The following is a 12,885-nucleotide window of genomic DNA, read 5'->3' as shown; positions in this document are numbered from 1 at the left end:
GCAGAAGGGAAGCTGTGGGACAATGTAGGTAATCAGAGAGAGTAGCTAGAGAGGAGGGACCCAGTTGGTGGGGGAGAGGGGAGTCATTGGAGATAGGGCAGGCAAGCCAGCATCCAGCTGGCTCAGAGAGGAAAGTGATTTGGCTGGAAGAGCACTGATCAGACAGCTCTGAGAGTGAGCAAAGACACTGGGAGACCCAGGGTGCATCCCAGTACCCAGCAGGCTCTTAAGGTAGGGGAGCTGTGGGGAAAACATGTGTTGGGACCAGCACCCAGTTGGCTTGGGGAGAGAACATGGTGGGGTGGGTAGGGGAGATAGGGCAGAGGACTGGATCTCAGCTGGATTGTAGGAAAAGGAAAGACCAGCCAGTGCTGAAGTGGCTTCAAGGAGGGGGAGGGGGAAGCTGATCAGATGAGCTGTCACACCCACCTGCCTTCAAGAGAGAGGAACTTGATCAGTGAGAGGGTGGGCTGACAGGTGCCTAACACCACGGGTGAAAGGGGATCCAGGAGAGGCAGCCATGAGCTGTCAGACACCCAACAGATCTGAGGGAAAGGCAGGTGGGAAGAGGAAGCCAACAAACTGTCAAGGAGCCCAACCAACAGAAGAGTAGGGAACTAGGGCGCAATCCAGCAGTTTGTCAAGCACCCAGCCAACTTCTTGGGAGAGGGAGAGCTGCAGGACAAGCAACCTTGAGATAGGGAATTAAGACTGAGATTTTTTTAGGTTTTTAAATTTTTATATTTTTTACTATATTTTTTATTCTTTTTTTTTTTCTATACTATTGGGTAAATTACCTGTGACGGGCAGGCTGCAGGTTGTTTGATTGGTGAGTATTGGCAACCTGAGACAGTTTCTAGTGGCCTGAGAGGAAGGCTGTTTTTCCCCTATATTTTTTCCTTCATTTCTTATTTTCTTTTTTTCTCCTTATTTTCTTCTTTTCTTTCATTTTTTCCTGTTCCTTTCCTTTTCCTTTGTTCTACCTTCTCTTGTTTGATCTTCATTTACTTTTTTCTCTTTATTTTATTTTTTTCCTGTTTCTTTTTTCCACCATCTTTATTATTCTTGTTCCTTTTTATTTTTCTATGGTTTTCCCCTTACTGTTTTTTCCTAGCACTTTTATGGTTCCTTTTCCATCCTTTTAAATATGATTATTTTTCTCTTATTTCTTTCCTTTTCTATGGTCCTAATATTTGGAGGGGGGCGGGAAGCAGACAATGACAAGGCTATAGAATAAGTGGAATCAAGTGTCAAAGAAGACCCATAACACAATACAAAATGAAATAAAACCTTGGAATAGAAAGAGAAGCTAACCAACTGAATAAGTCCATAAGTTAAACAGATACCTAGACACTAGCAAAAAATTACAAGCCGTACTAAAAAACAGGAAGAGGGAAGTAGGCTTGGCCCAGTGGTTAGGGCATCCGCCTACCACCTGGGAGGCCCACAGTTCAAACCCCAGGCCTCCCTGACCTGTGTGGAGCTGGCCTACACGCAGTGCTGATGCGCGCAAGGAGTGCTGTGCCACGCAGGGGTGTCCTCCACGTAGGGGAGCCCCATGTGCAAGGAATGCACCCCGTAAGGAGAGACACCCAGTGCAAAAGAAAGTGCAGCCTGCCCAGAAGTGGCGCTGCACACACGGAGAGCTGACACAGCAAGATGACGCAACAAAAAGAAACACAGATTCCTGGTGCTGCTGATAAGGACAGAAGTGATCACAGAACACACAGTGAATGGACACAGAGAGCAGACAACTGGGGGCGGGGAGGGGAGAGAAATAAACAAACAAAAAATCTTAAAAAATAAAAAATAAAAAAAATAAAAAACAGGAAGACATGACCCAGTCTAATGAACAAACTAAAAAGCAGGTAGAGGTGCAGAACATAGAACACTAATCATGGATGCCCAAATGAATATCATGAATCAACTTAAGGAAGTGAAGGAAGAGATAAAAGATATTAAGAAGATATTGGAGAAACATACAGAAGAAATTACAAATATACATAAAAAAATAACAGATCTGATGGTGATGAAAGACACAGTTCAAGAAATTAAAAATATACCAGAAGCATGTAACAGCTGATTTGAACAGGCAAAGGAAAGAATTGTGATGTTGAAACAGAATATCTGAAATCACACAGATAGCAGAACAGATACATAAAAAGAGAAAAATTTCAGCAGTAACTCAGGGAATTAAAAGACAACATGAAATGCACAAACATACATACAGGCATCCCAGAGGGGGAGGAGAAAGGAAAGGGGGCAGAAGGAATGTTGGAGGAAATAATGGCCAATAATATCCCAACTGTTATGAGAGACATGGAGGTAAATGTCCAAGAAGTGCAGCACACTCCAAAACATATAAATCCTAACAGACCTACCCTGATATACATACTTACCAGATTGTCAAACTCTCAGGACAGTACTGAAAGCAGCAAGAGAAAAGAGATCAATCACATAAGGGAAGCTCAATAAGATTAACTGCTGATTTCTCATCTGAAACCATGGAGGTGAAGACAGTGATATGACATATTTAAGGTGCTAAAAAAGAAAAAAGCTGCCAGGCAAGAATTGTTTTTCCATCAAAGCTGGCAATTAAAATGAGGGAGACTTACAAATATTCACAAACAGATATTGAGAGAGTTAGTCAACAAGAGTCCTGCCCTTCAAGAAATACTAAAAGGAGTTCTGCACATTGAAAGGAAAAATCAGGAGAGGGTTGGAGGAGAGTGTAGAAAGGAATATCATTAGTAAGAGTAACTGAAAGGATAAAAAGGAAATAAAAACAAAATATGACATATATAAACCTAAAGAATAAATGGCTAATGTAAGTACTGCCTTGACAGTAATAACATTAGATGTTAATGGATTAAAAGTTCAATCAAAAGACACAGATTTGCAAAATGGATAAAGAAATATGGCCCATTTGTATGCTGTCTACAAGAAACTCCCCTTAGACCCAGGGACACAAAGTGGTTGCAGTTGAAAGGGTGGAAAATGATTTTACATGCAAACAATAAAAAAAAAGGGTGGGTGTTGCTATATTAATATCAAATGTAATAGACTTTAAATGCAAATTATTTTAAGAGACAAAGAAGGACACTGTCTATTAATAAAAGGAGTAATCAGTCAAGAAGAAAGGACAAACATAAATACTTATGCATCTAACCAGGGTACCCAAAAATACATGAGACAAACAATGGAAAAACTTAGGGGAGAAATTCATGCCTCTACAGTCATGGGGGGGGGCGAGGATTTTAATATACCATTATCACCATGAAACAGAACATCTCGACAGAGGCTCAATAAAGGAACAGAGACCTTGAATAACATGTTACAAGAACTAGACCTGGGAAGCAGGTGTGGCTCAAGCAATTGGACTCCCATCTACCATATGGATGGCCCTAGGTTTGGTTCCTGGGGCCTCCTGATGAAGGCAAGCTTGCAGGCGAGCTGGCCTGCATGGAGAGCTGGCCGGGGCAGTGGCACACTGGCCTGCATGGAGAGTTAGCCTGCGTGGAGAGCTGGCCTGCATAGAGAGCTGGCCCATGCCTTGGAGAGCTGGTTCATGAGATGAGCTGACACAACAAGATGACCAACAAAAAAGAGACACAGAGGAAAGACAATGAGAGACACAACAAACCAGGGAGCTGGAGTGGCTCAAGTAATAAAGTGCTCTCTCCCACATCAGATGGTCCCAGTATTGGTTCCCAGGGTCTCCTAAAGAGAAGATGAAAAGAGAAAACAATCAGAAGACACAGAAGAACATGCAGTGAATGGACACAGAGAGAAGACAGTGAGTGCAAATGGCAAGGGAGGGAAATAAAGAAATAATTTTTAAAAATAATAAAATCTTTACCAAAAAAAAAAAGAACTTCTACAGAGCATTACACTCAAATACAGAAGGATATACATTCTTGAGAACACATACATCATTCTCCAAGATAGACCTCATGCTAGGTCGCAGAACAAGTCTCAACAAATTTAACAAGATTGAAATTATACAAAGTATTTCTCTGACCACAATGGAATGAAGCTTGAAATTAATAAGTGGCAGAGAACCAGGAAGAGCACAAATATATGAAAGTTAAACACACACTCTTAAACAAACATTGGTTCAAGGAGGAAATTGCAAAAGAAATCATTAACTACCTGGAATCAAATGAAAATGAGAATACAACATATAAAAATCCATGGGGTGCAGCTAAAGCAGTTTGAGAGGGAAACTTATAACCATAAATGTCTATATACAAAAAAGAAGAGCTAAAATCAAAGACCTAACTGCACACCTGGAGGAACTAGAAAAAGAACAAATGAATCCCAAAGCAAAGCAGAAAGAAGGAAATAAAGATTAGAGCAAAACTAAATGAGGCAAGCTGATGTGGCTCAGTGGTTGAGTGCTGGCTTTCCACATATGAGGTCCTGGGTTCAATCCCTGTTCCCAGTACCTTAAAAAAAAACCCTACATGAAATTGAGAAAAAAAAAAAACCACTAGAAAACATTAACAAAAGCTGGTTCTTTGAGAAGATTAATAAAATGGACAAACCCTTAGCTAGACTAGGAAGAAAAAAATGGAAGATGCAAATAAATAAAATAAAAGTTGAGAGAAGGGATAACTCCAATGATGCCACAGAAATAGAGTACAATTAGAAGATACTTTGAAAAACTGTATGCCAACAAGATAGATAACTTAGATGAAATGGACAAATTTCTGGAAACATACAAGCAACACACATTGGGAAAAGAGGAAATAGAAGAACTCAAAAGACCAATCACAAGTAACAAGATTGAATTAGTCATCAAAAACCTCCAAACCAAGAAAATCCCAGGACCAGATGGCTTCACAGGTGAATTCTTCCAGCCATTCCAGAAAGAACTAACACCAATCTTGCTTAAACACTTCCAAAAACATAGAAGTGGAGGAAACATTACCTAACTCATTCTATGATGCCAACATCACCTTAATACCAAAGCCACATAAAGATGCTACAAAAAAAATCTACAGACCATTCCCTTTAATGAACTTAGATAGATGCTAAAAACCTCAACAAAATACATGCTAATTGTATTCAACAACACATCAAATGAATTATACACCATGATCAAGTGGGTTTCATCCCAGTCAATGCAAGGATGGTTCAACATAAGAAAATCAGCCAATATAATACATCACGTTAACAGATTGACAGAAAAAAAGAAGCACATTATCATCTTTATTGATACATAAAAAGCATTTGACTAGATATAGCCTCCTTTCTTGATAAAAACAGGTGGGAATAGATGGAAACTTCCTCAATATGATAAAGGCCATACATGAAAAACCCACATCTAACATCACACTCAATGGTGAAATATTAAAGGCTTTCCCTCTAAGATCTGGAACAAGACAAGGATGCTCGTTGTCACCACTCCTATTTAACATTACACTGGAAGTACTTGCTCGAGCACTAGGGCAAGAAAAAGAAATAAAAGGCATACAAATTGGAAAAGAAGAAGTAAAATACTCACTATTTACAGATACCTTTATTCTACACATAGAAAGCCCTGAAAAATCTACAAAAAAACTTCTAGAACTGATAAACAAGTTCAATAAAGTGGGAAGATATAACAGCAACACGCAGAAATCAGCATTTCTGCAAACTATAATGATCAATCTGAGGAGGAAATTTTTTTTAAATCCATTTACAACAGCAACTAAAAGAATAAAAAATTTAGGAATAAAATTAACCAAGGATGTGAAGGACTTATACACAAAAAACTAAACAACATTGTTGAAGGAATTCAAGAAGACCTAAATAAATGGAAAAATATTCCATGTTCTTGGATTGGAATACTAAATATCATTAAGATGTCTATCCTATGCAAATTGGCAGATTTAATGCAATCCCCATAAAAATTACATCATTTTTTACTGAACTGGAAAAGCCAATTATCAAGTCTATTTGGAAGGGCAAGGGGCCCCAAATAGCCAAAAATATCATTTAAAAAATGAAACTGGAGGAATCATGCTGCCTGACTTTAAAGCATACTACAAAGCTACAGAGGTCAAATCCGGATATCCCTGACACAAGGATATATATATTGACCAGTGGAACTGAATTGAGTGTTGAGATACAGATTCATTCATAAATGGCCAACTGATATTTAACAAGGCCATGAAACACACTCATCTGGGACAGGATAGTCTCTTCATATAGTGATGGGAGAACTGGATACTGATATCCAATAGAATGAAAGAGGACCACCATCTAAGACATTACAAAAATTAGCTCAGGATGGATCAAATATCTAAATATAAGGGCCTAGACCATAAACTCCTAGAAGATAATGTAGCAAAGCATCTTTGAGATCTGGTAGTAGGAAATGGTTTCATAAATTTTACACCCAAAGCACAAGTGAGCAATGAAATTTTTAAAAAAGATAAATGGGACCAACTCAAAATTAAAAACTTTTGTGCCTCAGAGAAGTTTGTCAAAGTGAAAAGGCAGCCTGCTCAATGGGAGAAAATATTTGAGAACAACTTATCTGATAAGGGTCTGATATCCAGCATTTATAAAGAAATCCTACATCTCTAAAATAAAATGATAACCCATTTTTTTAATGGGCAGGAGATTTAAGTAGACATGTTTCCAAAGAGGAAATATAAATGGCTAAAAAGGTTTGAAAAAATGCTCAACATCACTAGCCATTATTAAAATGCAGATCAAACCACAATGAGATATCATCTTACACCTGTTAGACTGGTTGCTATTTAAACAAACAAACAAACAAACAAACAGAAAACTGCATGTGTTGGAGAGGATGTGGAGGAATGGGAAAACATTTATCCTCCGCTGGTGGGAATGTAGAATGGTGCAGCCACTGTAGAAGATGGTTTGGCTTTCCTTGGCAAACTAACTGTAAAATTGCCATGTAATCCATCCACTACTAGGTATATATAGTCAGAAGAATTGAAAGCAAGGACACAAACAGATATATGCACACCAATGTTCATAGTGGTGTTATTCACTATTGCCAAAAGTTGGAAGCAACCCAAGTATCCATGTACAGATGAATGAATAAGCAAAATGTGGTAAATACATACAATGGAATATTTTTCAGCTAAGAAGGAATGAAGCATTGACACACAACAGTATGGATGAATCTCAAAGACCTTATGTTGCACAAAGTAACCCAGTCACTAAAGGACAGATACTGCATGACCTCACTGCTATGACCTAAGCCTATTGAGCATATTTGCAGAACTAGTGTCTGGAAGACTTGTTATCAGGAGACAGAAAGGGAGTAGAATGTGCTGAACTAATGCTCTTATGGGTAAAACCATACTCATGTAAGATTTTATTAATAGAAAATAAAATGTGAGATTGGGAGGAGGCGGGGTATGGGAATCCCCTATATTTTCGATGTAACTTTTCTTTAACCTAAAGCTTCTTTGAAAATAAAATGAAAAAGAAGATACTGGGGGAACATAGAGAAGAAATTGTAAGCATATGTAAAAAATAACAGATCTTACAATAATGAAAGGCACCATGCAGGAAATTTCTTTGGCTTTGTTTTAGGGAAGGTTTTCAATTATGGAAAAGTTACAACTGTGGCAGGGAAGGATCACTAGTGCAGGGTGCCAGTGGGGTGGGGGATGTGTGGGGAAAGATGCACCTGGGCCTCTCTGGAATATGAATGTGCTCATATGGTCATGGGCTGTTATCTCAGTGGGTAGAGATCCACAGAATAACCAGGTATTAAATTCTCATCCTGAGGAGTCTTGCTACATTCTCTGAGTGGCAAGAATCTCTAGAGTACATAGGCAGTGCCTAATGAAAGAGGTCAGACCAGTATGTCAAGTCCTTGATATTAATGCTTGTATTTACGAACCTTATTCTGTAAAATTGAAACTTAGCCTAGTGATATCTATCGCCTAAGAGTTACCTCCTGAAAACCAACTAGTTACTCAAATGTGCCCTCTCTCCAAGCCAAACTCAGCATATGAGCTCACTGCTTTCCCACTCCTGGCGTGATAAATGAAAAAAATTTTTCATTGGGGAACAGATGTAGCTCAGTGGTTGAGTACTTGCTGCCCATGTATGAGGTCCTGACTTCAATTCCTGGTACCTACTAAAAAAATTTTTTTTAAATGGGCCAAAGACTTGAATAGACATTTTTTCAAAGAGGAAATAAAATTGGCCAAAAAGCATGTGAAAAGATGTTCAACATCACTTGCTATTGGGGGAATGCAAATCAAAACTACAATGAGATATAATTTGACAGTTTATAAGCCAGGCACATGTACAAATATTGAACTAAATACAATGAGTAAACACAAGTAGTTAAAGAGTGTAAGTTACTTAGAAGATAGAATGAGAGTTGAAAATGGAGACTGATGTTTAATGTCTTTAGAATTTTTAATAAGGTTGATTGTAAATGTTTGGAAATGGGTAGAGATTATGGTAACACATTATAGTGAGTTTAATTAGCACTGCTGATTCATAGAGGTAATTGCTGTTGAAGGGGGTACCTTAGGGTCACAATTGTCAATAGAGTGAAAGCTAGAGCATAAACTTAGGACTGTGTAACTAGTGGACTCAGTGGAGGATGAGGAATGTGGTTTATAGTACAAATACAAGAATATTCTTCTATGAACTAGAAGAAATGTACGTCACCATTACAAGGTGTTAGTAGTATGGTGATATATGGGGGAAATACAACTAATATAACTTATGGACTATACTTAACAGTAATATTGTAATTTTTTATCATTTGCATTGAAGGTACTATATCAATGCTAATCATGGGGTATAAGGAGATATGGGATTTTTCTTTTTGGAGTAGTGAAAATGTTCTAAAATTGACTATGGTGATGACAGCACAATTCTGTGATTAGACTGATGGCCTTGAGTGTACATTTTGGATAGATTATATAAAACATGGGACTGTAAAACACACACACACACACACATACACACAAACCCCCATGAGATATCATTTCACATCTACTAGAATAGCCAGTATACCCAAAACAGAAAACTACAAGTTTTGAAGAGGATGTGGAGAAATAGGAACACTTACTCACTGTTGGTGGGAATGTAGAATGGTACAGCTGCTGTGGAATACTGGCAGTTAGTTACTCAGGTAGCTAAATACAGATATTCCATATTATCCAGCAATCCCACCACTAGGTATATACTCAGAGGAACTGAAAGCAGATATACAGACATTTGCACCCCAATCTTCATAGCAGCACTATTCACAATTGCCAAATAATGGAAACAACACCTATCGACTGATGAACAGATTTTAAAAATAGGTCTATATACACAATGGAATATTATTCAGCTGTAAGAATAAATGGAGTCTTGATGCATGTGACAACATTGAAATTATGTACAGTGAAATAAGTCAGACACAAAAGGACAAATATTATATGATTTCACTAATATGAACTAAATAAAATGAGCAAAGTCGCGGAGTTAATATCTAGAATATAGGTCACCAGTAGATAGAATGAGAGTAGAGTATGGGGAGCTGAAGCTTAATTTGTACAGAATTTGTAATAAGATTGATTGTAAATGTTTGGAAATGGATAGAGGGGATGCTGGCACATTATAATAAAGGTAATTAATAGTGTTAATATGTGGGTGAGATTTTGTTTGAAAGCAAAAGTTTAAGGCCGTGTATGTCACTAGAGGGAAAGCTAGAGGATGAAACATGGGACTTTATAGCATTGTGAACCTTGTTGTGGAATATGTATGTGGTCAATAATAGAGATATAAGAATGTTAGGTGAAAGAAACCAGATACAAAATACTACATATTGTTTGACTCCATATATGTAAAATGTAAATATAAATAAATTTATAGACATAATTATATTAGCACTTATAAAGGCAGGGGAAGGATAGAGGGATTGAGAGGTGACTGTGAAGGAGTAGGGTTTTTTTTTCTTTTTTGCAACAATGACAATGCTCTAAAATAGAGGCGATGAATGCAAAACTGTGATTATACTAAAATCCATTGTTGTACACTTTGGATGGATGACATGATATGTGAATATAGCTCAATTTAAAAAAAGATCCTACTTACAATAGTTCTACACCCACAAGAATGGATTAACCTTAAGAACATGCTTTTCTGGGGTACATACAGTTACAAAACACACAAATGTTGGCAAGGATGTGGAGAAATTGAAATCCATATACATTTTTGGTGGAATTATAAAATGGCACTGCCACTGTGAAAATCAGTTTGGTGGTTTCTCAAAAAGTTGGACATAGAATTACCATATGACTGGGTCATCCTACTTCTATGTATATACCCAGTGAAAGCAGAAACTTGAACACATATATGTACACCAGTGTTCATAACAGCATAATTGACAATAGCCTAAGGGGTAAACAATGCATGTGTCTATCAGCCGATGAATGGATAAACAAAACATGGTGTATATATATATGGAATATTATTCTTCCATAAAAATGAATCCATACTACATGGATGAACCTTGAAGACATCTTATTGAGTAAAATCAGACAAATACAAAAGGGCAAATATTTATGATTTTACCTATATGAAATATCTACAATAAGGAGTTTGTAGGGACAGAAAGGAGAGTACAGATTATCAGTGGCCCGAGGGGGATGGGTAGCAAGGAAATAAGGCGTTGTTATATATGAGTACAGAGTTTCTGTTTGAGGTAATGAAAAAAATTGGATCTTCAGTGTTGGTGATTATAGTTGAATATTGCAAATGTAATTATTAACACTGAATTATACATTTGAAAGTGGTTAAAATGGAAAATTTTTAGTTGTATATATGTTACTACAATAAAAAGGTAAAAAAATAAATAAAATATCTGAAAATGCAGAGGATAGGAAAAAGATCTTGCTGAGTAAAAGTAGCCTTACACAAAAGAATTGAAAATTGTATGATCCAATTCCTGTGAACTTGTAGAACAGTCAGAATTAATATATGTTGAAATAAATTTTAAAAATCATGTCTCTCAGGCAGTGTGGTTGGATTGACTGAGAAAGGCATGAGAGGGCTTTCTCTAGGGTGAGGATAATGAAGTATATCTCATTAGGTGTTTGGGTTGCACTAAGTATTTGCAATCAATGAAAATGTAGCAATATACACTAAAGATCTGTGCATTTTATTGTATGTGAATTTCAACTCAAAAAAAGAACCACCGCAAATACTGACTTCTAGTTAATGCTGATGATTTTGGTGGAAGTGTCTTGTCTGCAATTTAATTTGAAATGCTTTTTAAAAATTAAGTGTATTCATAGGTATATTGATATATATGTGAGGAAGTATAAGTAAAATGAATTTTGTTTTACAAAAGTAAGCAGAGGTGGCGGACTTGGCCCAGTGGTTAGGGCATCCGCGGTTCAAACCCCGGGCCTCCTTGACCCATGTGGAGCTGGCCCATGCGCAATGCTGATGCGCACAAGGAGTGCCGTGCCACGCAGGGGTGTCCCCCGCGTAGGGGAGCCCCACACGCAAGGAGTGTGCCCTGTAAGGAGAGCCTCCCAGCACGAAAGAAAGTGCAGCCTGTCCAGGAATGGTGCTGCACACACGGAGAGCTGACACAACAAGATGACGCAACAAAAAAAAACACAGATTCCTGTGCCGCTGACAACAACAGAAGCAGACAAAGAAGCCGCAGCAAATAGACACAGAGAGCAGACAACTGGGGTGGGGTGGGGGGGGAAGGCGAGAGAAATAAATATATAAATAAATCTTTAATAAATAAAAAGTAAGCAGAGATAGAGATCTATGAATATGTGTGTATAAGTCAGATCTCATTTGCTTTATTTTTAAAAAGGTAGCATACTTGCTAGTAATTAAGTTATTGTTCTGAACTCCAAATCCATCCTTCTTTACTCTGGTCTTTGATGCTATGGCTGGGAGTTTGATTTTCTAGTCAGCTCTATGTGAGATTCCAAATAGGAGACACTAGAAGCAGACTGCAAGACTAGGGGAGAAAAAAGGGACTTGCCCCTTCCTGTTGGCGTCCTGTCTGTCTGTAGTTCCTGTGAGTGACAAACTAGCAACACTATTTTGGTTGTAGCAGTTTCTTCTGATAGCAAGAAATCCCGATTGCAGATTTTCCATCAACCTCATCACATTCCCTCAGAGATACCAGGACTAGGCACCTGGCAGTCCTTCTCAGAGGTCTAACTCCCAAGTCTAAAGGAGCCCTTCTTCAAACTTAGAGAAACAGCCCTATTTGACCTGTGTTCCCTCCTGAGAGGTCTGGATTTCATCCCCACAGAGTCTCTCTAAGTTTACAATTTTTAATAATTCCAACCTCTTGCCTTTGTTTCCTTAGCCGTTTGGCAGTCGTTGTTTCCTGCTGTTACTACCTACATGGTACTTTAAAATTACCTTGCCCTTTCAGTTACCGAGTGTAGTTTCTGTTTTTTTACTATACCTTGAACAGATGCATAGCACCCTGTTGAGTTGAGGTACCATAGCTAATGCATTCTCCTATGTATAAGCAACTAGGTTATTTACAATATATTTCTACTACAAATAATGTTAAAATAAACGTGTATGTTTTCTTCATATTGTTGCAGGTATGTATTCAAGGCTGTTCTTGAGAGTAAGATAATTAAATCAACTATAAATACATATGCAGTTGTTAGACATGGTCTAATTCTTCATTGGAAGTGTGTCATCTTGCATCCCACCAGCAATGTTAGTATATTAATGTGCCTGTTCTTAAATAGCCTCCCCTACACAGTGTGTTGTTAAACTTTTGATTTTGCAAGTACATAGGTGAGAAAGGTATCTGTATAGTTTTCATTTCTATTTTAAAATAAAATTTGAGTGACACTGACAACCTTTCATATATTTATTGGCCATGTGTATATCTTGTTTTTGTGAAGT

The 12,885-nt window shown here is 37.8% G+C and overlaps 1 protein-coding gene across 1 annotated transcript in view; it reads left to right on the top strand.

Annotated features, from left to right (window-relative positions):
* LOC139437434 (phospholipid-transporting ATPase ABCA3-like) overlaps positions 1-12,885 on the top strand; it is a 150,685-nt gene that overhangs the window by 47,337 nt on the left and 90,463 nt on the right. The window lies entirely within an intron of this gene.

Source organism: Dasypus novemcinctus, chromosome 23 (genome assembly GCF_030445035.2).
Source record: "Dasypus novemcinctus isolate mDasNov1 chromosome 23, mDasNov1.1.hap2, whole genome shotgun sequence".
Taxonomy (NCBI): domain Eukaryota; kingdom Metazoa; phylum Chordata; class Mammalia; order Cingulata; family Dasypodidae; genus Dasypus; species Dasypus novemcinctus.
Note: the sequence above shows the minus strand (reverse complement) of the source record. Positions and strands in the feature narration are given on the sequence as shown.